This window comes from Lycium barbarum, chromosome 8, assembly GCF_019175385.1.
Source record: "Lycium barbarum isolate Lr01 chromosome 8, ASM1917538v2, whole genome shotgun sequence".
Classification (NCBI taxonomy): Eukaryota; Viridiplantae; Streptophyta; class Magnoliopsida; order Solanales; family Solanaceae; genus Lycium; species Lycium barbarum.
In genome coordinates this window covers 25,673,154-25,698,093 of record NC_083344.1, presented here as the reverse complement: position 1 = coordinate 25,698,093, position 24,940 = coordinate 25,673,154, and the positions used below count along the sequence as shown (strand labels likewise).

The 24,940-nt window shown below is 36.7% G+C and overlaps 1 long non-coding RNA gene and 1 pseudogene across 2 annotated transcripts; one reads left to right on the top strand and one right to left on the bottom strand.

Annotated features, from left to right (window-relative positions):
• LOC132606064 (uncharacterized) overlaps positions 1-14,464 on the bottom strand; it is an 88,835-nt pseudogene extending 74,371 nt beyond the window's left edge.
• Positions 14,465-19,144: 4,680 nt separating this feature from the next.
• On the top strand, positions 19,145-22,256 carry LOC132605036 (uncharacterized). Of its 2 annotated transcripts, XR_009568981.1 has the most exons (3): positions 19,145-19,277; positions 20,774-20,992; positions 21,306-22,256. It is a non-coding gene; the product is annotated as an uncharacterized LOC132605036 (long non-coding RNA). The 2 variants fall into 2 exon arrangements; XR_009568980.1 differs by lacking the exon at positions 21,306-22,256 and having other exon boundaries at positions 20,774-21,106.
• Positions 22,257-24,940: the final 2,684 nt, after the last annotated feature.

Sequence of the window (24,940 nt, the reverse complement as noted above, 5' to 3'; positions counted from 1 at the left end):
ATTAATTATTAATTTAAACTACCCGCTACTAAACTAAATCCCATTAATTGCTAAGGTTCGTCTAAATTAAGAAAATAAAGCAATATAAAGGGTTAGTTGCATAATACAAGTTAAATGCACACAATAAAATAAAAGGGTAATAAGTATCAAATTGGCCAGCCCGTTTGGGGACTGCGGAACCCATTTTCTGTTGGGCTTTGGCCCAACAAATTCTTATATTGACTGCTGCGGCTGTTCTTGTCTATCGGGCTTTGACCCGGAATTTCATTTTCTACTTTTTCTGGCTGCGGATAGAATTGATGGGAAATGACCCAAGAAGATTGCGTTGGGCTTTTAGCCCAACACCGAATGCGGAAGAAGAACGAGTCCCTCGGACTCGTATGCGATGGTCATGCATAAAATGAAAGAAAAAGGATTAGAATATAATCAAAAGAAATAAGATAAAACATGTAAAAAAAATAAAATTTTAAAACGTGTCTCAAATCAGATTTTTTACACACTTGGTTTCTTTTAGAGAAAAACAACAAACAACCTATTAAATTCTAAAACTCAATTGGTTCTAGGTGAAGATAGCAACACGAAATGAGGTCAAAGCAAATATGCATCCATTTCAAAAAGAAAAGTGAGTTCAGACAAGAGAACCACCCCTATCGAAACTTAGTTAGGTGGAGGTTAGCTGTTTAAAGCTAGCCTTACAGATTTTTGAGTCTAAACTGCTGATTTTCATTAGAAAGCAAACAAACGACCATACTAAATCCTGAAACTTGCTAATTCTTGTTAAAACATATTGTTAATCCCTTATACTTTCATCATATTCATATTGTTACTTCCACAGGTTCGACTACCCTCGTACTTTAGTAGTCACAACTCATATTTATTAAATACTAATGCAGCAGGTAAATTGTGATAGAGATCAATGAACCAATAACCTTTTGATTAGGATCCATTGAGAGAGAAACTAACATAGAATTACACGCAAGGATTTCCTAAACTATATCAAAAGTCAATCAAGATGCTAAAATTGATTTGAACTAAATTGATTCACATGCTAAATTTATCTGAAATTTAGTAGTGGAGGGTTATTAATATAATTCCATGTTTGGTTACCACATCAAGAGAACATGACAGAACAGGAGTTTCAATAATACTAAAGAGATAGAAAGAAAGGGAGGATGTTTTGTTCTTCAGAATAAATCCAAACAAGAAATCCTCCATACATTATTTAATCCGACAAACAATGTCATACTCAATTGTTTTCAGAAGAACATTTTAGCAATCATTAAGACCTAGACAGCACCAATCCCACAAACAAGACTGAAATTGTACCATTTAAGAGGCTGATTATGTTTTTAAAGGAATACTTGCATACAGGAAATCATACAGGGAAAATAGCTACTTTCAAAATAGGATGATGTTTATGCCTTCAAATCTCCAACTCAGTTTAAAGAAGATTTCAACAGTTCATAGGATTCTATAAAATATAAGACGCTCAATAAATCTACTAAGATCAACTACATTATAAGTTAGGCAGAGCCAATACATGGAGACTTAACGACACTAACCATACATGTGATGTTTATCTACACAAAACTAGCCAAGAAACCAAATAATAATGTTCTCAGATTTCATGTAGCAAATCAGAACTTCAGAGCAATGAAATGACCAAGAGGAACTGAATTGAAACCAAGATGATTATTAATGACTACACACAAACGGAGTTAAGCGTATACTCGAACAGGTCTCTATATCTTAAACAATCTGGCCATGGAATAAACAAGATATCATTCAAGCTTCACATATAAAAAATAATAGAATCTAGACTACCAGAAACAATAATAAAAAAACTAGACTACCGAAGTCAAAAAACAGCTAAAAGAGAACTAAAAGCGACTAAGCCGAAGGATAATTATAGTAACATAATGAACCGACGACCTTATGTGCCAAATTAAAGATAAACTAAACTACTGTAACCATGCAATTCCACATAGAACATAATTAAACCAAAATAGAAAGGGGAAGAGGATTACTGACCTTTTTCGGGTGCAGCGAAGGGGATGCGAAGCCTTCGATATACCCCGAAACACTTCGAAATTTGAACTCGTGTGTGCTCGAATTCGAACGAACACTCGAAGCAAGAAACAGAACCAGATTTGATATTTTGTGCCAAATCGAGAAAAGATTGAAAATCGATGTTTTTAAAGGGGAAACTGGAACAATCAAATACTGGTATTTTCTTTGCACAAGGGATTCCCCAGTCTCCGAACCTCTCTTCTTTCTACTGGAAAGCTTGTATTTATAGGGTGGATTAGGGTTTTCTTCGACGAAGAGAGAGAGAGGAGCGGGGGGGAGACAAGATCAAGTGGGGAACAGAGGCGTGGGGGGACATGGGTAAGTGGAGAGGCAGTGGGGGTAATGTGGGGGAGGCGGCGATGAGGGAGAGAGAGAAAGAGAGAGGGAGGTGAAGGAGAGAGAGGATGATGAAGATGCGGCGGAAATCGGGAAAATGAAAGGGAAACCCTTTAGGGTTTCTTATCACGAAACAAAATGGGCTGGACCCGGTTTAAATGGGCACTGGGCTGGGCAAAATTAAAAGTTAATTATTTGGGCTGGTGGTTTGAAGATGTGGGCTTGGAATAAAACGTGGACTGATCTGAAAATTGGGTTGGGGTGAACTAAATTGGGCTGGTAAATTAAAATGATGCCAGGTAAATTAAAGTGTGGACTGGTTTTTTGTGGATTGGTCCGAAAATAGTATGAGTTGATTGGGCTACTACATTTAAACAAAGGACCTATTTAAATAACTTGTGTTAAAATATTGTTCAATATGAAATATGCAATTATTAATGCTCAGGTAAAAATGGCGTTGTAATAGCCGTGCAGTAATATTTCGAAAAATCCACAGTAAAATAAATACTACTATTTAATTATGCAAAGATAAAATGCGATGCGTGTGCGTAAGCTGGTAAAATATCGAAATGATAAAAATTGTGAATTATAATGATAAATGGCAATAATAATAATAACAATAATAATAATAATAATAATAATAATAATAATAATAACAATAATAATAATAATAATAATAATATCCGTAATAGAATAATAAAACGTGGGTATTAATAAGAGACTAATAATTATAATAAAAAAAATACAAATATATATTTTTTATTTTCCAAAAATATTAGAAGCGTAAACAGGTATTTCGAAGGAGAGGCGGGACAAAATTGGGTGTCAACAACAGCATAGTTAGGTTCATGGTGGATGCACACAGTGCGCATCTATGAAGGAATTGAGATATTAAAGACCCCACCCACCTTTCCTCAAGTGCCTCTAATATAAGCATAAGTTAGCCATGTGGAAAAAGGAATTTTCGAATGTATTACCACTAAAATAAAGAATAAGGAGAAAGAACTAGAAGCAAGAGTGAAGAGAACATAATATAAAAAAAGGTATCATGTATCTTGACTGGAAATGTGCCAGGGGTAGCTTAGTGGTCAAAAGCTCCCTCAACCTTCTAATAGCATTAACCTTGTTAGCTAATATGTCTAGTAATGGCAAAAGCTCTTCCGTTTTGAGCGGGAAGCCAGGTGTCAACCATAAAACAGGTCTTAAGCCTTTTTTGTACTCACTTTTATTCTAAGACTCACCCAAAGTCCCTTTTTTCTTTTTCTTCTTGCCGCTCTTATCTTTGCTCCCTTTATCATCCCCGGTATCTTCCCCATAAACTTCGGATGATGATCTATGAGTGTCATTGGATTTCTGCTTGCTATCATCCAGAGCTGACTTTGAGAACCTTTGCACAATCTTTGAATCCTCTAAATCATCACCAATGCCTTTCGAATTTTTCTTATTCCAACCAAACCAACTCTTCTTCTCTTTAGGAACGCCGTTAGATTCAGAACTTCTAAATGAACCTCCACTAGAGTTATCATGGAAATCTTGAACCTTAAGCTCCTCATCATCACCAAGTCCATCTGAATTACCCGTTCGAAGTGCAGAATCTAATTGCATTCTTTCTTCAGCTGTTAATACACCATCATAATTGTCATGTTCAGCACAGTTTGTTAATTTGTCATCATCATTCTTTGAAAACAGCTCTTTATCAGTCATGGCACCAGGAACACACCTTGATTTGACACTAACTATGACATTAAGCATATCATACACATTTGCCTACCATGTACCAACTGTGTCAGTCCTCTCTTGTCTCCTTCAGTTTAAACAAACTAAGCATGAGTAACATCAATTCCTGGCCTATGCATATTTGTTTAAGACATCAAAGCAACTTCATAGGCTACTTCAGCTTCTGATAGTTGCACACCAACTCGCTCTAATGCATTTGTGACCTCATTCTCCTTATGAGCAAGGACAATTAAAGAACCACAACGTAAAGATATGCTGCTATCTTCTGACGAATACCCTTCTCCGAGAAAGAGGAAAGTTTGATCCGAATGTTGAATGCAGAACCCATCAAATCCTGCAAGCGTCATATCCAGACAAAGATTAGAACCCCGTTTCCAAATGCGGTACATGTCCGATGGAGAAATGCGACTGATGAATGGAATGATAGAGCTCTCAAAGTGAAATGTTATCTCCATATAGAAGTCACGAATACGAGCAGCAGACACGACAATCCTAGGAAGTCCACGACACCACTTGGCCAAAGCAAAAGACTGATAGTATCGAGCAATAATCATAGCAATGTTTTCCTCCCTTGTACACACTGCTTCCTAAGAACACTACAACCATTCTCATTCCGAAGACTCCAATCGGCACCTACAGCCAGGGGTGGCAAAATCAGCCCATAAAATTATGACTCGGCCAAATCGGTTTGGTGGGTTAATGATCCGCTCATTTTATTAACTCAACCCATTTGAACCCGATTTTTCATACCCAGTTGATATGCAGCCCAGATTGACCCATGAAAAACTTTTTCAAAATATTTTTAAAAAGACATTTTTTTTATTTGATATGTTATACATATATAGTCATAGAACAAAGACATATATAGTTATAGAACAAAGTTTTATTAGATACTCAAACAAATTAAAAGATAACAATCAAATAATTAAAACTCAGTAAGAATTGAGCGGGTTGAGTTATGACCCGATTTTTAGTCCATTTCAGCCTAAGTAACTTTTGGGCGAGTCAATGACCCGCTTATTTATTAACTCTAGATGATTTATTCTAATTAGGGGTGATATAATAAAATTATCATTTTATTAATTTTCCATTAAGGAGTGTGTCAATTAAAACATGGACAAGCAAAATGTCACACCCTAACCTTACTAGGGTGTGATGGGCACCCGACCTCATATCCGAAGCCGAGCGAACCCACTGACTATTAGTACACACATCACTGCTTAAAACTTCTTAAATTAATTTAAAAATGAAATACATAATAAAGCTTTCAGTAACTTTTTTTTTTGTGTTCTCAAATCAACAGAATCCGTAATCACATAAAACTTGTAACATAATACAAATGACACATCGGCTGATGGAGCCGCTTACAGGACTGACAACCAATACCCACGACTCTGTCTGCAAAGTCTCTAACATTGATCAGAAACCATAACACATAAACTCTGACTCGGCAGTTCTCCAGAAGCAAGTGGAGCTTGCCAACTCCGCTGGAACATCTTCTGTAATGACTTCTACTCATCTGGGTGTACCTGCGTGGCATGAAACGCAGCCCCCGAAGAAAGGGGGTCAGTACGAAATATGTACAGAGTATGTAAGGCATGGAATACAGAAAACAGAACTATAACCGAACAGACAGTACAAAAGTAAGCACGTTATCCAGAGTACCAAAATGCTTATTTTCCAGACACAAATGATGTCATATGCCAGAAGGGATACAGAACGTACAGACTGCCAAAGCGCTGACTTTCCAAACACAGATCATGCATGACAGAATCAGATATCACATATGCATATAACGTGCCCCGGCCCTCGGTGAGGGACGCGGTAAATCACATGTCATGTAAACATATAACGTGCCCCGGCCCTCGGTGAGGGACGCGGTGAATCATATATCATGTATGCATATAACGTGCCCCGGCCCTTGGTGAGGGACGCGGTGAATGAAATCATGTATGCCAATGTCATGTATCATATATGCATGTAACGTGCCCTGGCCCTCTTTTGCGGAACGCGGTGAACAACTCATGTGCCATCCTGGCCACCGCCCCATCATCACATCATACATATATAACGTGCCCCGGTCCGCAAGTGAGAGGGACGCGGTGAACAATGCAGAGGAGTACGCACGAGAACATGCCCTGGCCCGGGACGCAGTGAATAGACATACAGAGACTTGCACGAACAGAGTAGTGCGGAACCATATGCACACAAATCAAGACTCGGCAGATACATACACATACCGACCTTTGAAGGGTCATAAACATGTTTCAAATCGACCAGAATTAGTACATGAGAGTTACGGATACTTTCACCACAGAAACCATTACGAACGTTACAAAGCAAATCCGATATCTTTTACAAGAGTTAGGGACATTATGACTCCCTAAATTCTTTCAGAAACAAAACTCTTTATACTTATCTCGTTACTCAATCATATAACAAACTGGATCATATCAAACATACTTATATCAAAAGTGAATCAGAATCATAAGCAGACTCGAAAACTCATTAAATAGAACTTCAGAAGCAATTCTCTTCCGGATATTATATGGATCAAATCAAATATAACTTTTTAGAATCATATGTACATATCAAAATATATTAAAGACTCAACGGGAAAGTTGAGCGTACCATCATTTAGAAATCAAAATGTTAATCATACCAATTGTCTTTCTAATGTAATTCAGAAACATATCATACAAAACTTTGAATACTTACGCATACAGAACTCTTTAGGGACAAAACTCAGAATTCAAGAGTATAATTTCCCCCAAAGTGCATATCATATCATACCTTATGTGGCTCTAGGACATGCCAAAGAAAGAAAGGGTAAGCCTTACATACCTATGCCACGCCTTATTAGCTACGCTTATTTATCCAAACTTGTTAGTCTACATTCAAGAAAATTGACATAATAATAAGATTCATCGACATATACTCGTCTTATTTTTTCAAATGAATTCATTTATATTTTGCCGAAATTTCGGCAGCATTTCCCCTATAAATACAACCTCCCCGAGAATCTAACTCGGCCAGTTTAACAACAGCAAACCCGAGAATTTAACTCGGCCAAAATATTAACAACATTACCAACAATCATACTTACAACTTCAACAATTAATTTAATGTGTATCTTTGTTATATTCAATTCAATTCAATTCAATTTAGTTCAATTCAATTCAACTCAATTCAATTCAAACAACCCCAATCTTTCAATCTTCCAACCACATCATTTACCTCTAAATCCATGAGTTACATTCACAATCCACACACTACAATTTCATTCATACAAATATAGGAACCATACTATTATTACACTAACTCCTCCAATAATCACAAACGATCTCCATTTCACTTTAAATCACTAAATCTTCATTTAACATCATAAAATCTATTACAACAATAATTAGAATACTAAGTAAAATTAATTCATTCCTTCCATACAATGCCCCACCTACACGGCCACAACTACAACTTCACTCCCAAGTTACCAAACCTTCATTTAACATCATGGAATCCACAACACAACAACAATCAAACTACTAAATAAATTCAATTCATTTTTCCACACACACACACCCCATTCGGCCACCGCTACATATATGTATCTTCCATGAATTTCATCCACTTTTACATACTACAACACACATAATCACCCACAACACATGAAAAGAGGATTAAATCTTACCTTTTTCCTTCAACTTCTCATTGGACTATGATCATGAACTTGCAACAAAAAGGGAATTTCTTGCTACAACAATTGCTTCACTTTGCTAGGGTCCTTCCAATTAGTAGGAAAAAAAATTTTGAAAAAAATTTCCTCAAGGTTCTTCTCTCACCACGTATGGCCGAATGGCCTTATAGTTTTTTTTTCTCCTTCATCTTCTTTTCCTTTCTCTTAAGTTGTGGGGAAAATAAAATATCTAGAGTTTTCTTCCATTTACTCATATATATAAATAATTCCCATAAGCATGTGAGGGGCACATGCCCCCTCTAGAAATTTCTTAAAATATATAGCAAGATGACTTATTTGTCATCATTTTTCATTCTTTCTTTTTTTTTTTTTTACATGGCCAATATGACCCTTTTGGAACTTTCATGAACCTCTTTGGTGAAATTCCCGTTTTGCCCCTCGACTTTCCTCAATATTACCATTTTGCCCCTAGCCTTCCACATTATTTCCATGACTCCATTTGTGAATTTCCCTTTGTACCCCTAGCCTTTCACAATATTCTATACCAACCATATTCACAAATAATATTCACCAACAACTTGTAGATTAAAATAGTCTTGCCGCTAATTTTTCGCAAGTACCTCAAATTTTCCGAACATACAAAATGCGGGCTATAACACAAAAATGGACAAAAGAAGTATTTAGTAAGTACGACATTTACAAAGTGAATTGTGAAGCCAATTTTATCCCAACCCGCCCATTTGACATCCCGTACCTGCAGCCATCAATATCTCAGCAGAGATTGGGTCTCTCAACCAAACATCAACATGCAAGTACCTCGAATTTTCCGAACATACAAAATGCGGGCTATAACATCCTCCCCCCCTTTAGAACATTCGTCCTCGAATGTTCAACTGATCTTATGGGGTCTAGTAGCACTTTGGGAGGGGGTTCCTTTATAGTTATTCTTCCCTTCATATCCGTTCTTTATCCTTCGCCTTGTTTCTCTATAGTCAATCTCCTCGGCCTTTTTATGAGTTCTTATTCTGTGTCATAGGTTCCCCAATCCATTGTGCCAGTTTACTACCCTTGTCCTTCCCAGCTCATCTCTTCGTTATTATGGTTTTGTGACCACATCTTAACAGAAGCCATGTCTTTAGTACGCAACCTTTGCTTAACGATTCAATATGGCCAGAGGTTGTTCCTTGCTCTCATACTTCTCGACACAAGTGTACTTGTTTTTATTTTCTTTGTATCGACACTCTGGCGTGAGTTCCTTACAAATATGGTCGAACATCGCTTCACGTCAATGGTTCATATGATCTCATAGCGTATACTCTCATGCTCCGTATAATTAACGGTTCGTGAACCATTTTCTAGTATCCGATGAACTCTTTTATTTCATCCCTAGGCACTGCATTCTTTCTTTCTTTCAAAAGTTTCCAAACTACCAATTGTTAATACTTTCATTATAACAATCGCTGTTATCCGAAATATCTTTTGAATCTTATCATTTTCTCTATTACCCGTTGTGAACTTAACTTGCAACCCTTTCTTGCTCTCTTCATTACTCTCTAAAACATGTCGCTGCACACTTAGGTACGGCGCAACTTTGCCCAGTATGAGGGATTCGAATCGTGATCTAATATACATAACATATCCCCCCCCCCCCTCTTTTTAGGGAGATTCCTATCCGTCAACGGTCCTCGAGTACCCTCGTCTTTCTTTCCAACTCGGCGCATAACATATCGAAACTTCTTACCGTAAATCTTTCTTTCACTTTGTGTCTATGTCCTCACAAGACTTAATCATTCTTTTGCCCGCTTCACATCCCTTATCATAATCACTATTACTTTAAGCCCACTATCGAAATCGGTTCTCGAGTCTCACATATTCCTCTTCCGTTCTATATTACCACACTTTATTCTTTTCACGTGCCTATCTTCGAGTTCTTACCCAAATAGTCTCGTTCTTTACCGATAGTTTCGTTCGGGGGTTTCACTTACCGAGGTTCCCTTACTTTTCACTCAATCTCTATCACTTTGATCTCTTTCTTTACCATCTACTCACTCACTTTCTTTTTCAAACATCACAGTATTAAGACTTTTTCTATCCTTGTCCTGTAGTGAAAATAGCGGCTCATCTTCTAACGCTTGCACCATTTATTTCTTACTACCACTCAGGTTTCGGTATCCTTTACTCGACTGAGGCCTTCTTTATCGTAGCGCCGGTCGTTGGGACACACGTGTCCACTAATACAATCACAAATGAGGCATCATACGCATTCATATGTATATACATAATTATTATCAACTAGCCCACAAAATACTTCCAAACGTCGTTCAAACCTATCCTAATTCCAAGGTTGTAGCGTAACTTTTGTCCCTTCTCTAGTCTCGCCTGTCGCGTGCTAGGTGGCTCCTTATAATCTCTAACCATCCCGTATACTTCTAGTTTTCCTTAGGCCATTCTAGCCTCTAGTTTGTCTCTTATACTTAAATTTGTGGAATTTCTTCATACTTCTCAGGGGGGTCACCCATCCTCCCACCTTAGCACCCTTAACCTCGAAACTTTGGTGGGATTCGGTGCCTTAATGCTTATATAATCACGTCCACTTCCTCGTATGTCCTTTACTACCTAATCTGGAGCAAGTCAAGGTTTTACAGATTCCGAGGCATGCTCGTAACACGTCCTTTCTTTTACAATTACCATTTTACCCCTTTTTGATCTTTAATAGTCACCTTTTCAAATTCTTATCATTCGAAATCTGTACGCAGCAAATACCAACAATACCTTACAGAGCATATGGCTACATATCACATTCTAGCCATCCAGAACTTTCTATTTCAGGTAGCAGAACAAATATATCCAGACTTACCTTTATGACCTCCCATGTCACCACTTGCCATTTTTCGCTGTATGTAAGGCTTACGTAAGGAATCTCATTTCCTGTGACTTGGCTCTATCGCACGATCTAAGACAGAAAGAAGGTCAACAATCCCTAGATGCCCCGTAGCCTCCTGTTTATAAATGTGGCGCGCTTCACACCATAAACAAGACTTTACCGGACACGACTTTGCAGACAACCCCTAGGACAAACCTGCTCTGATACCACTTTGTCACACCCTAACCTGACTAGGGTGTGATGGGCAACCGACCTCATATCCGAAGCCGAGCGAACCCACTGACTCTTAGTACACACATCACCGCTTAAAACTTCTTAAAGTAAATTAAAAATGAAATACATAATAAAGCTTTCAGTAACTTTTTTTTTTGTGTTCTCAAATCAACAGAATCCGTAATCACATAAAACTTGTAACATAATACAAATGACACATCGGCTGATGGAGCCGCTTACAGGACTGACAACCAATACCCACGACTCTGTCTGCAAAGTCTCTAACATTGATCAGAAACCATAACACATAAACTCTGACTCGGCAGTTCTCCAGGAGCAAGTGGAGCTTGCCAACTCCGCTGGAACATCTTCTGTAATGACTTCTACTCATCTGGGTGTACCTGCGTGGCATGAAACGCAACCCCCGAAGAAAGGGGGTCAGTACGAAATATGTACAGAGTATGTAAGGCAAGGAATACAGAAAACAGAACTATAACCGAACAGACAGTACAAAAGTAAGCACGTTATCCAGAGTACCAAAATGCTTATTTTCCAGACACAAATGATGTCATATGCCAGAAGGGATACAGAACGTACAGACTGCCAAAGCGCTGACTTTCCAAACACAGATCATGCATGACAGAATCAGATATCACATATGCATATAACGTGCCCCGGCCCTCGGTGAGGGACGCGGTGAATCATATATCATGTATCCATATAATGTGCCCCGGCCCTTGGTGAGGGACGCGGTGAATGAAATCATGTATGCCAATGTCATGTATCATATATGCATGTAACGTGCCCTGGCCCTCTTTTGCGGAACGCGGTGAACAAATCATGTGCCATCCTGGCCACCGCCCCATCATCACATCATACATATATAACGTGCCCCGGTCCGCAAGTGAGAGGGACGCGGTGAACAATGCCGAGGAGTACGCACGAGAACATGCCCTGGCCCGGGACGCAGTGAATAGACATACAGAGACTTGCACGAACAGAGGAGTGCGGAACCATATGCACACAAATCAAGACTCGACAGATACATACACATACCGACCTTTGAAGGGTCATAAACATGTTTCAAATCGACCAGAATTAGTACATGAGAGTTACGGATACTTTCACCACAGAAACCATTACGAACGTTACAAAGCAAATCTGATATCTTTTATAAGAGTTAGGGACATTATGACTCCCTGAATTCTTTCAGAAACAAAACTCTTTATACTTATCTCGTTACTCAATCATATAACAAACTGGATCATATCAAACATACTTATATCAGAAGTGAATCAGAATCATAAGCAGACTCGAAAACTCATTAAATAGAAATTCAGAAGCAATTCACTTCCGGATATTATATGGATCAAATCAAATATAACTTTTTAGAATCATATGTACATATCAAAATATATTAAAGACTCAACGGGAAAGTTGAGCGTACCATCATTTGGAAATCAAAATGTTAATCATACCAATTGTCTTTCTAATGCCATTCAGAAACATATCATACAAAACTTTGAATACTTACGCATACAGAACTCTTTAGGGACAAAACTCAGAATTCAAGAGTATAATTTCCCCCAAAGTGCATATCATACCATACCTTATGTGGCTCTAGGACATGCCAAAGAAAGAAAGGGTAATCCTTACATACCTGTGCCACGCCTTATTAGTTACGCTTATTTATCCAAACTTGTTAGTCTACATTCAAGAAAATTGACATAATCATTTGATTCATCGACATATACTCGTCTTATTCTTTAAAATGAATTCATTTATATTTTGCCGAAATTTCGGCAGCATTTCCCCTATAAATACAACCTCCCCGAGAATCTAACTCGGCCAGTTTAACAACAGCAAACCCGAGAATTTAACTCGGCCAAAATATTAACAACATTACCAACAATCATACTTACAACTTCAACAATTAATTTAATGTGTATCTCTTTTATATTCAATTCAATTCAATTCAATTTAGTGCAATTCAATTCAACTCAATTCAATTCAAACAACCCCAATATTTCAATCTTCCAACCACATCCTTTACCTCTAAATCCATGAGTTACATTCACAATCCACACGCTACAATTTCATTCATACAAATATAGGAACCATACTATTATTACACTAACTCCTCCAATAATCACAAACGATCTCCATTTCACTTTAAACCACTAAATCTTCATTTAACATCATAAAATCTATTACAACAACAATTAGAATACTAAGTAAAATTAATTCATTCCTTCCATACAATGCCCCACCTACACGGCCACAACTACAACTTCACTCCCAAGTTACCAAACCTTCATTTAACATCATGGAATCCACAACACAACAACAATCAAACTACTAAATAAATTCAATTCATTTTTCCACACACACACACCCCATTCGGCCACCGCTACATATATATATCTTCCATGAATTTCATCCACTTTTACATACTACAACACACATAATCACCCACAACACATGAAAAGAGGATTAAATCTTACCTTTTTCCTTCAACTTCTCATTGGACTATGATCATGAACTTGCAACAAAAAGGGGATTTCTTGCTCCAACAATTGCTTCACTTTGCTAGGGTCCTTCCAATTAGTAGGAAAATAATTTTTGAAATTTTTTTCCTCAAGGTTCTTCTCTCACCATGTATGGCCGAATGGCCTTATAGTTTTTTTTTTCTCCTTCATCTTCTTTTCCTTTCTCTTAAGTTGTGGGGAAAATAAATTATCTAGAGTTTTCTTCCATTTACTCATATATATAAATAATTCCCATAAGCATGTGAGGGGCACATGCCCCTTCCAGAAATTTCTTAAAATATATAGCAAGATGACTTATTTGTCATCATTTTTCATTCTTTTTTTTTTTTTACATGGCCAATATGGCCCTTTTGGAACTTTCATGAACCTCTTTGGTGAAATTTCCGTTTTGCCCCTCGACTTTCCTCAATATTACCATTTTGCCCCTAGCCTTCCACATTATTTCCATGACCCCATTTGTGAATTTTCCTTTGTACCCCTAGCCTTTCACAATATTCTATACCAACCATATTCACAAATAATATTCACCAACAACTTGTAGATTAAAATAGTCTTGCTGCTAATTTTTCGCAAGTACCTCAAATTTTCCGAACATACAAAATGCGGGCTATAACACAAAAATGGACAAAAGAAGTATTTAGTAAGTACGACATTTACAAAGTGAATTGTGAAGCCAATTTTATCCCAACCCGCCCATTTGACATCCCGTACCTGCAGCCATCAATATCTCAGCAGAGATTGGGTCTCTCAACCAAACATCAACATGCAAAGGTGTTTCACGTCCAGGAACATCTAGCATGTCGATCACTGCAGAAACAACATCAGCATCAATCTCAGCGGCCAGAGACTCCGATTCAGTGTTGACTTTACCAGCCTTGGCGAGACGATGCAGGAAACTAACGATCGATTTCAAAGTGGTATAGTCTCGTTAGCTACTGCTAAATGAGCAGGACTACATGCATACTTGGACCAATCTTCCATTGAAGCCTGGTCAAAATAATCTCCCTTACAAACTAGAATTCCCCCATAATGGCTTGAGATCAAATATTGTAGCCATTAGGACATTGCAAGTTTGAGGGTAAATGGGCTGAGAGAAAAGAGAAGGAGATAAATGGGAGAGAAGAACAGGAAAAGGAATTCTTGGTCGTGGAATCAAAATTTAAATGAATAATAATAGCTTGAGGGTGGGGGGTGGCGAATTGAAGCGATGAAACAAAGGGGATGTAGACAGAGAGAAAAGGGTTGCTTTGGGGTTGAGATCTGAGGAGGGGTTATAAAGTAGATCACTTGTTCCTCCAAGTCCTACCCTCTCTCTTCTCTCTCTTCACTTTTTGTCACACCCCAACGAGGGGCATAACGGGCACCCGGTTCGTTAGACTGATCACCACCTGGCGCATACTAACATAATCTCAATACAACTATCCTAGCTTGAAATATGAGCTCATTGTAACATAGAAAACAACTGCAAGCAAAAAAGGCCCAATACATTGGAAAACATATGCATGACCATACATATATATATGCCGACAAGGCTGCTACAAGTGTCCTCATAATAACATGTAGCCGGCAAGGCTACACATGACATCTACATACATCATACTGTTTATGAGCCTCTAGGAGTGCATATACATAATATTTGAACATAGCATATACCAAAGAGCAAGCCCCGTAAAATGGCACTTGCTGACGATCCGCTGAAGCTGATAGTCCTACTGAGAGATTCGTCAACCTGTATCTCAAGACCTGCGGGCATGAAACGCAGTGCCCCCAGCAAAGGGAGGTCAGTAAGAGTAATGTACCGAGTATGCAAGGCGGGAATATAACATAATAAGGATACACTGTAAAGAAGAAGGATAAGAATCAACCTAGCACTTCTGACTTACCAATCAGAATCTAGCATGTATGTCTCTCTATACTTTCATGTGATTAACTACATCTATGTACAATACTGTGTCACTGACCTACTTATCATCCTGATGCTATCTACCCAACTGAGAAGTGGTAAATATGAATGCATGTGCTGCGGAGTGCAGCCCGATCCAAATATGAATACATGCGTTGCGGAACGTGCAACCCGATCCAAATATAAATACATATGCTGCGGAACGTGCAGCCCGATCCAATCATGAATGCATATACTGCGGAACATGCAGCCCGATCCAATTATGAATGCATATGCTGCGGAACGTGTAGCCCGATCCAATTATCCATTATAGGTACCCTTAATACACTTTTAGTGCTCATTCTTTATCTATTAGCTTCTATGCTCTTCTCATGATCATTACTTATCCGTTAATGCCTACATGATTACATAAGACTTATAAACACATTTCGAGGCCATTAAGACTTCTTCCCGATTAACTAAACCTTAACCAAATCCAGAGATTCATCATAAGCCTCTCTTCTAGCATTAAATACCTCATTAGGGATCTTCTACTAGCACACTATTCATGTCTTACAAAACATTCCTTAAGAACACATTTCTAAATTCATCGGAGTGACGTAAGGTCGGTAAACCTTCGATTTCCATTATGGAACTATTATTATGGACATATCTCACCTTAAAGGAACAATAATCATAAGGTGAGACCTACATCAATAATATCGTAAAAACATCAAGAATGTAAGCTTCTAGCATTTCTATGAGAGGAATCATTATGGACAACATTTGTGAAAGTTCATAACAATAGGATCATGCCTTGAGAAAGGAAGGGACACCCTTAACATACCTTAGTTTTCAAGTCGTCACCTCGAACGAATCTTTATTCTGATGCTCTCTCTTCACTCGTACCTATATTGAAAGGTACCTCCTTAATCATATTACTTCATGTTCATACATCAACTTAGATAAGTTGTATATCGAAGGATAATTCAGGTTACGAGAATTCGGGCAGCATTTCCCCTATATCATCTACTTCCTCCAAATTCCAAAACAACTCCCAAACAACATCAACAATAAAATAATTAAGATACTACATGACAAACATATACAAATCCGTCCGAAACTTCCATCGAATATCAGTCCATAAGCCAACAACATCAACATATCAAACTACGACCTTTATACTATGTTTTTCCTTCACTTTAAATCAATAAAATCCTCCAAAAAACAACTCAATATCAACAACATCAAATTCAATTCAGCCACTAATTCATCCAATCAACATCTATATAGGATTATTCCGTCCTTTGCTCAATTCAACTAAGTATGTTATAATTTAACGAATATAATCTCGAATCAATGTAATTCCATGGATATAAAGAGAGGATCTTACCTTATTAACTTCCAATTGATCCTTGATGGTTTCAAACCCAGGATCCCGCCATCTTTCACCTTACATCGCAATAATCACGATAATACGATGTTGCCACGAGCTTCCCGAGCCTAGATTACATAACCTCCTTATGATTTCTTGGTTTTAATGATAAAGAATGTTAGGAGATGATTCTAGGGTCTTTAGGGGTCTTGAAATGTGTAGAAGAATGAGGAAAATGGAGGGGTGGAGGCTTATATAGGTCACAAGGTCGGTTTCCACCACCTCAATAATTGCCCTTCGCATTCGGGAGGCCTTGGCTCGCATTTGCGGAGAAGCCCCTAGCAGCCTATCTTAAAACGCTCATAACTTTCTACTCTGATGTCGTATCAACGAACGGTTTGTTGCATTGGAAACTAGACTCAATGACCTTCAATTTATTAGGTTATGAATTTCATAACTCCTCATATTATAGGATATACACCTCCCTCAAGTTGGACCAAAAATTCTGTCCGGAATTCTGCCAAGTTTTCCCAAAGTTTTGACAAACTTAATTCCATCATTTCGCTTGATCTCGAAACCTTTAGACACTTGCTTAACACTTGTTTAGAAGTATTCCTTAACCTTATAAGGGTTCTATAACCTGTCCGGGCTTACGTTAGTTTACTTACGATGCAAACGATGTGAAAAGTTTTCGAAGTGTAACACTTTTCCTGTTCTCATATCACCATCTACTCCCACTGCCTCCTACACCTCTTCACACCTCCATTTTCTTTTTTCCTTTCTCCCCGTCATCCAAGGGGACGCTTGATTTCAATGTTTTTTCCTTTTCTCAAACATACTGTATAGAGGAGGGGATTATCTTTTTGTAATTTTTACACCTTTGTGGCTATTGAGCTCAATATACAACACAATATAACCCCCAATTTATCATTATTTTTTCAATGATACTGTTTGTTCCACTTTAATAATTACAATTTACACACCATAGCCAATAACATAATCGAGTGTTTCATTTTTTTAGGACCTAAAGATTTTCTCATCACTATTTTACAAGTACGCTTCTTGTCCAAACAAAATTGACTTAATTACACTGTATATCAATTCGGGTCCGATTACAATCAAATTGGGCCCATATTTGAGGTTCTTTTTTAAAATGGCCCACTATCTATGTAAAGTTAAAATTACTTTACATCTGTTAACCCACTTCAATGTTTTCATCGTTCATAGTACAGTTTCTTTGTTCTTTCTTCTCCTCTGATTTCAACTTCAACAGGTATATTTCCAATGTTCATTACCTCCCCATTTGGTCTTATGTTTTCCTTTGTCTTCTAGGTATATCTACTATCATCTTTTCCCTCATTTTTTCGCAGTGGTTATAGCATTTTTTTTTCATCCAGGTATATCTCCATTGTCCCTTACCCCCAATTCGATCCGAATTTGTTGGAGAATGTTGTTTGAAGCTGAAAACGTGATTACCAGATCCATTGATTTAAGGCTGAGAACGTGAACGGGAAGCAGAAACTCCGTAGAATGACCATTGTTGAAGCTCGATGTTTCAAAGTTTGAAAATCGGGTTTCTGTGAATAAGCTCTGTTTCGAGTGGGTATTTTTGCAAAAGATCGAGTACGTATTGAGGAGCCTAAACATGAATTTTAGGGTGTTAATTGATGTAGCATTTGAGGTGTTTTGGATGAATTTAGTGCTTGGATGCAACGAAGAAGACGAAACTTGTTTTTGTATAAGTGTATAATATTGTATACTAGCGTATATGGGTGTATAAACACCTCTTATACACTATTATACAAGATTGATACATTGTTTACAGGTATTTAGTGGATTTCTCACTACTACTACTTCTTCTACTTCTACTTCTACTTCTACTACTTCTTTTACTTCTTCTTCTTCTACTACTCCTTCTACTGCTTCTACTTCTATGGTGATTTTAGTGTTGAAATTGAGGTGTAATGGTGGCTAAAAGGTATTTTCTATTGTATACATGTATTATCGTTATTTTATACACACCTATAAAATGTAGATGCATTATTAAATATTGTATATACAAGTGTATATATTTGTATAAATCTTTATAATTTTGTATAATTGTGTAATACCAGCGTACAAGAATGTATAATAGTAAAACTGATTTTTTTGTGTTGTCGTTAAAGGAGAGGACAAGAAGAAGCTTGATTTTCTCTCTAACGAGGTTTAATTTAAACCTATTATTTTTTGCCAAAGCTTTGCAATGTATGTTATGGGCTGTATTTTTGCAATGTAAGTCAGCCTATTGTATGTTCCTGAAATTTCCCCCTTTTTAGGGAAATAACACTCTATGATTATTTGGAGAAAATATTTACCCGGTTTAGCCCATATTTATGTTCTTACACAAAAAGCCCAATTTGTACTGGGAAATTTCTCTTTCACCCACACACCCTTCACATTTCATTTGTCTTCACTCACTCTCAACACTAAGTTCTCTCTCTATCCACTTCTCTCTTCCTCTGTCTAATTCATCCAGATCTGAAAAGATTCATTTCTTAGTAAGTTAAAATCTCTAAATTTCTCTTCACTTTCTCCTTTTTCAAGCATAAATGGTGGTCTCGAAGAACAATTTTCACTGCCATTGTGCTCTCGCCTTTCTTCAGATCTGTGCAAGATCTGAAATTCTATTTCTGGTTCATTATTTTTCTTTCATTTGAGATCTTGATTTGAGAAAAAAAGTCTCGTGTGCTTGATTGTGTATAGGCTATAAATTTCTTCTTCTACTACTTTTTTTTTGTGTGTGTATGGTGATTTTGGTGTTAAAATAGAGATGTAGTGGTGGCTGAAAGATGTTCTCTAGTACTAATGTATATAATCAATGTTTATACATACTTTTACAGTATAGATACATTATTTAAACATTGTATACATGTGTGTAAATATTGTATAATTATGTATAGTTGTGTCTAATATTGTATAGTCGTAAATGTATCCGTGTGTAAGAATGTATACACAATGTATCTTAGTATAGGCTATAAATTTCTTCTACTTCGTTTTTTTTTTTTTTTTTTTTTGTGTGTGTATGGTGATTTTGGTTTTGAAATAAAGATGTAGCGGTGGCTGAAAGGTGTTTCTAGTACAAATGTATATAATCAATGTTTATACAAACTTCTACAAGGTAGATACATTATTTAAACATTATATACATGTGTGTATATATTGTATAATTATGCATAATATTGTATAATTTTAAATGTATCAGTGTATAAGAATGTATATACAATATATCTTAGTGTATAAGAATGTTTATGAGTTGCTCAACTTCAAACAATAATAATAATAGTGTGCTCTTTTTTTCTTTGTTTACGAATTTCAAACAAAAAATAAGCATAAAAATAGAAAAATAATGAAACAAAAAAATGTAATCTAATTTAGGAACGAAAAATGAAAATCAGAATAAAAAGAAGAAAAAAAAAACAATCAAATTAAGTGGCAGGTGTATTGTAGAAGGGGAGAGAAAAACTTGCTGGATGAAAATGGATGAAATCTATATATTTGCTTGAAAAATAGGGTTTTTTGCATCTGAGTTATATTTTGTTGGGCTACAAAGTTGTAATTCGTTTAATTGGTTATGTAGATGAAATTTAGCTTGTTGGATTATATATTTATGTAAATTCCCCTATTTTTTATAGTATTGAAGTTGATTCACGTTACATAGGAGTATATTGAAGTTATTATGTTGATGACCATGTTTATTGTGATTATATAGGAGATAATGACATAAATCGTTCCTTATCTATTGGAATAGATCTTAGATGGTCCCTTAAATATGCATGTACTAGTTTTAGTCCTTTAAGTATTAAAAACTTATCAATTTTGGATCATCTATTTTTTCACAAACATTGTAAGTTCATATTAACAGTCCATGAGCTCCTTTTATTTTAAAACGTTAAAACATTCGGACATTCTCCCACTTGTTTTCTCTCCCCAGTACCTTTCCCTCAAATTCCTTTTGTGAAAACAATCCTAACCTAACGATTCAACATGGTTTCAGGGCAAAGTTCCTGAGGAAAAGGAGATACAAGCCCTAATTTCATCTGATGGAGGATAGAAGGAAGCATATTGTGCTGCTAATGGCTAGAATATGTTATGTTCGGGAGGAAATCACATTAACGGCAAAGTTCGATGCAAGCATGAATTTTTACTGCCATTATAGACATCTTGGACAAAGCTAAATCCATGCAGGAGATACTCAACATGTCCCTATTATTGGGTTAAGTTTGTATTTGAATGTCAATTTTTTTTAAAATATTTGTTGGAATCATTTGTTATGGCATAATAATGCTGAAACTAAAATTCCATGATTTAACATGACTTGACTATCAAATTTATGCTTGTTATTGTCAATTCTTTGATTTTCTTACAACAAGTTTCACTCTTGTTTGTTATTTGGCTGTACGCTGATTGTGGCAACGCTGTGAGTTTCATTTTGGCCACAGCTTGACACTCTCTCTCTTTTTTTTTTTTTTTTTTTTTCATGTTAATGTTTTATAATGACTAATTTATTTCTTATTTATTTTCTTTAGGAAAGATCCTGTAAAAAATTCAGCAGAAAGATTGTGCAATTGATGCAAAACCTGCATTTGTCATGCTCAAGTCGTTAGACGAAATGTGAACCCGAAGATAAATTGAAAAGACACGAAGTTGCAGAGAAATTGAAAAGACACGAAGTTGCAGAGAATGTATTGCAAGAAAAATGTTTGACAAGCAAAAGATGGGGATAAAATTGAAAGCCGAGTTTGATAATTGAAAGAGTGAGATTAAGATAAAGAGAAAAAAAAATCAGATTCAACAATAGAAAGAATATGATATGATTTATTCTTGTTTGTGCTTATGTCGTCATTTTCTCTTGTAAAGTAAAACTTATCCAATTGAAGGATGAAATATTGCAATTGACATAAGAAATTGTGTAGTATTTTAAAGTTAGGTTTAGGTGACTAACTGAAAGGCCGAAGTATCTTTAATATTTTAATTTGAATGTACGTAATTGTCCTTTGTACTTAAGTATGTAATGAATTGTCACTATGATTGGTTGTTTTGTCCATTTGTCTTAGTCCTTAGGTCGTTGGCCATCATTTATTTGAGTTGTAGCGGAACACAATGTGAAGAACATAATTGAGCAAAAATTGTTGAGTAAAAAATGTAGTTCTATTTCCATGTTAATAAATAGTTATTACATTAATGAAATAGCATAAAAAAAAAAAAAAAAAAAAACCGGAAAGCAACAACTAAATTAAACTAAAATGGGCAGTTTTTGTGAAAAACTAGCTTAAATTGCAGAAAACAATAGTCGCACCAAACTTCGCCAAAAAACAACTCTCAAATCGATCCGAATCTCATCGAAATCTCACCAAAACTTGTGGACAAGTTAAAATCATCACACGAACCTTCTCGAGCTTTCAAAACATCGATACAAAATTGTCTTGGCCCGATTTTGACCGTGGTCAACTCCAAATCATCTCAAAAGCTAATTTTCCAACCAAAGGTCCAAAGTACCCCCGAGTCTCTTGGGATCCGAACCAACGGCTCGACTAAGTCATAAATCACATTCCGAACCTAATGGAATCGACAAAACTTCGATACAGACTCATTTACCCCCGATTTTGACTTTGGTCAATCATTCTCATTTCTTAACTTAAGGATTTTCAAAATATCCTTTTTCTTATCCAAAACTCACCAGAATGTCTCGGGAATCACGCCACCCATCTCGCAAGTCAAACACATCATAATAAAGCTAGTGGAAAGGTCATTTAAGAAAAAAGGGTAAAATCACAAAACGACCTAACGGGTCGTTACATTGCATCAGGCAGAGTGTCTTCGAGGATCATGAGTGGTGTCAAGGAGTCCTCGAGTCCTTCCGAGTATCAGTATCAAGCAGAGAGTCCTCGAGGGTTGTTTGATATGTGCCTATATGTAGTCTTATATGTCAATATTCCCTCTCCTTATAATGCAAAGTGTTCTTTCTATTCTATTGATTTTTTCTCCCTCACCGTATTTTCCTATATTTTAATCCCCAAATCAAGTCCTCCCTCGTATGTATCTATGAATTCACTCCGTCCCTCCACAATGGTGTAAAGAAAACGAGTGAGAATGAGTGCTTCCTCCCCCCTAAAATGTAATATGCCCTTCAACTAGTGCTCTGTTTTTTTATCTAATAGATATCCACTTCAAGGCCTCACGTATTCCTTTTTTGTGATACTCCACTTCTATTGTCTTTTCTTAAATAAACAAAAACAACATATCACGAGTTTGATGAGTTTTGGTACCCGAATCCTCTTGATTCGTACATACAAATGAATAATTTGACTATCAAGAGAGGTAATGCGTATAAGGAAGTTTTGGTGAATACAGATGAGAAAATAAGAGGGCTATGCACATGCACTTTTTTCTCAAATCTGCTACAAATCATAAAATCTTGCTATATATGATAAATAAGTAAAAATGTTTATATATTTAATAGGCCAAAGTCATAGATGGACCCCTGAACTTGTCCTGATTTTTCATTTAGACCCCTTAACTGAAACGTTGACCATCTGGACCCTCGAACATAAGATAAACTGTGTCATTTGAACCCCTCATGCCAGCTGGGCACACGCGTGCAGTACACTTGCAGTGACATGGAAAAATAGATCAATAAAAATAAGCCATGTCAACAAAAAAAAATTAATTTTAAGAAAAATTAATTTTAAAATCTATTTAAATAATTTAAAAAAAAAAATTGAAAAACCCAACCCATCCTCTCCGATAGCCCACTTCACCGCCGCCACTGCCGTTGCTGCCTCCGTTGCCCCCACCACCGCCGCCGCTTCAAAATCTATTTAAATAATAAAACAATGGTGCCGTTTTTTGTCGGAGATTTGTTTAAATAGATTTTGAAGCGGAGCAGCAGCGGAGGCGGCGGCGGCGGTGGCGGCAGTGGCGGCGGCGAAGTGGGCTATCGAGAGGATGGGTTGGGGTTTTCAGTTTTTTTTTAATTATTTAAATAGATTTTAAAATAGAGTTTTTGTTAAAATTAATTTTTAATGATTAAAAATTAAAAAAAAATAAAAAAATTGGTCTCTCACACTCTGTTTAAAGCAGTGCACTGCACTGCACGCGTGTGCCCAACTGGCACGAGGGGTTCAAATGGCACAGTTTATCTTATGTTTGAGGGTCCAGATGGTCAACGTTTCAATTAAGGAATTTAAATGAAAAATCAGTACAAGTTTAGGGGTCCATCTATGACTTTGGCCTATTTAGTAATATAAGTGTTATTTAGTAGGCCAAATACATGCACAACCCCCTAAACTAGACATCAATTTTCATTTAGACACTTCAACGTAAACTTGTTCCTATTAGCCCCTTGAACTCAAGTCAAATTGTATCAATTAAACATAACTTGCTGACATGACACATAATGTGAGATTCACTTTGATAGAGCGCGTGAAACTCATTTATTTTTGAAAAATTATTTTCTCTTTCTCCTTCCGCCTCAATCTATCTCGCTGCACCACTCAACCACTGTATCTATCCTTCTCTTTCAAGCCACCACCTCCACCATTATATCTACCCTTCATCTTCATCTTCTTTTTAACCCAAAAGCAGAGATGCAATATATGGCAGGGATTTTGGCGAGCTGTGAAGTCGATTAGTTTCCGATAGGTCAATTCTGTATTTTCAATAAATCATCAAATTTATAGAAATCATATGGAAAGGAATAAACTCAAGAAAAGGGTTATCTTTTACTGATTTATATTTCAATCTTCTTGGTTGTTTGAAGTCGTTATGAGAATATCGGGAAGAGTTTGGACTTTGGATGGCCGGAGGTTCCATATTTTTCCGGCGTCAAGTCTTGGCAGAGTTTTTGTAGCTATGATTTTTGTGGTGGTTTAATGATGATTGTAACATTGAAGAGGAAGATTTACAATGCAATGGAATTGGAAGAGAACAAGACCAAGGGATGGGGCAGTGGATGGCGTTGGGCAATAACAACTGGCGACGGCAAGCTAAGGTTCCGAGTGCGAAAAAGAGTTGTAGAAGAGAAGCTTTTTCAATTAAAAAAACAAAAATACACGTAAGCATTGATTGGTTTTCTGGTCATGTCGTGGAGTGTGAAAGTCACGCTCTTTATGTTTTAAAGATTATATCTTTTAGGTGTTTAATTGACACAATTTGACTTGAG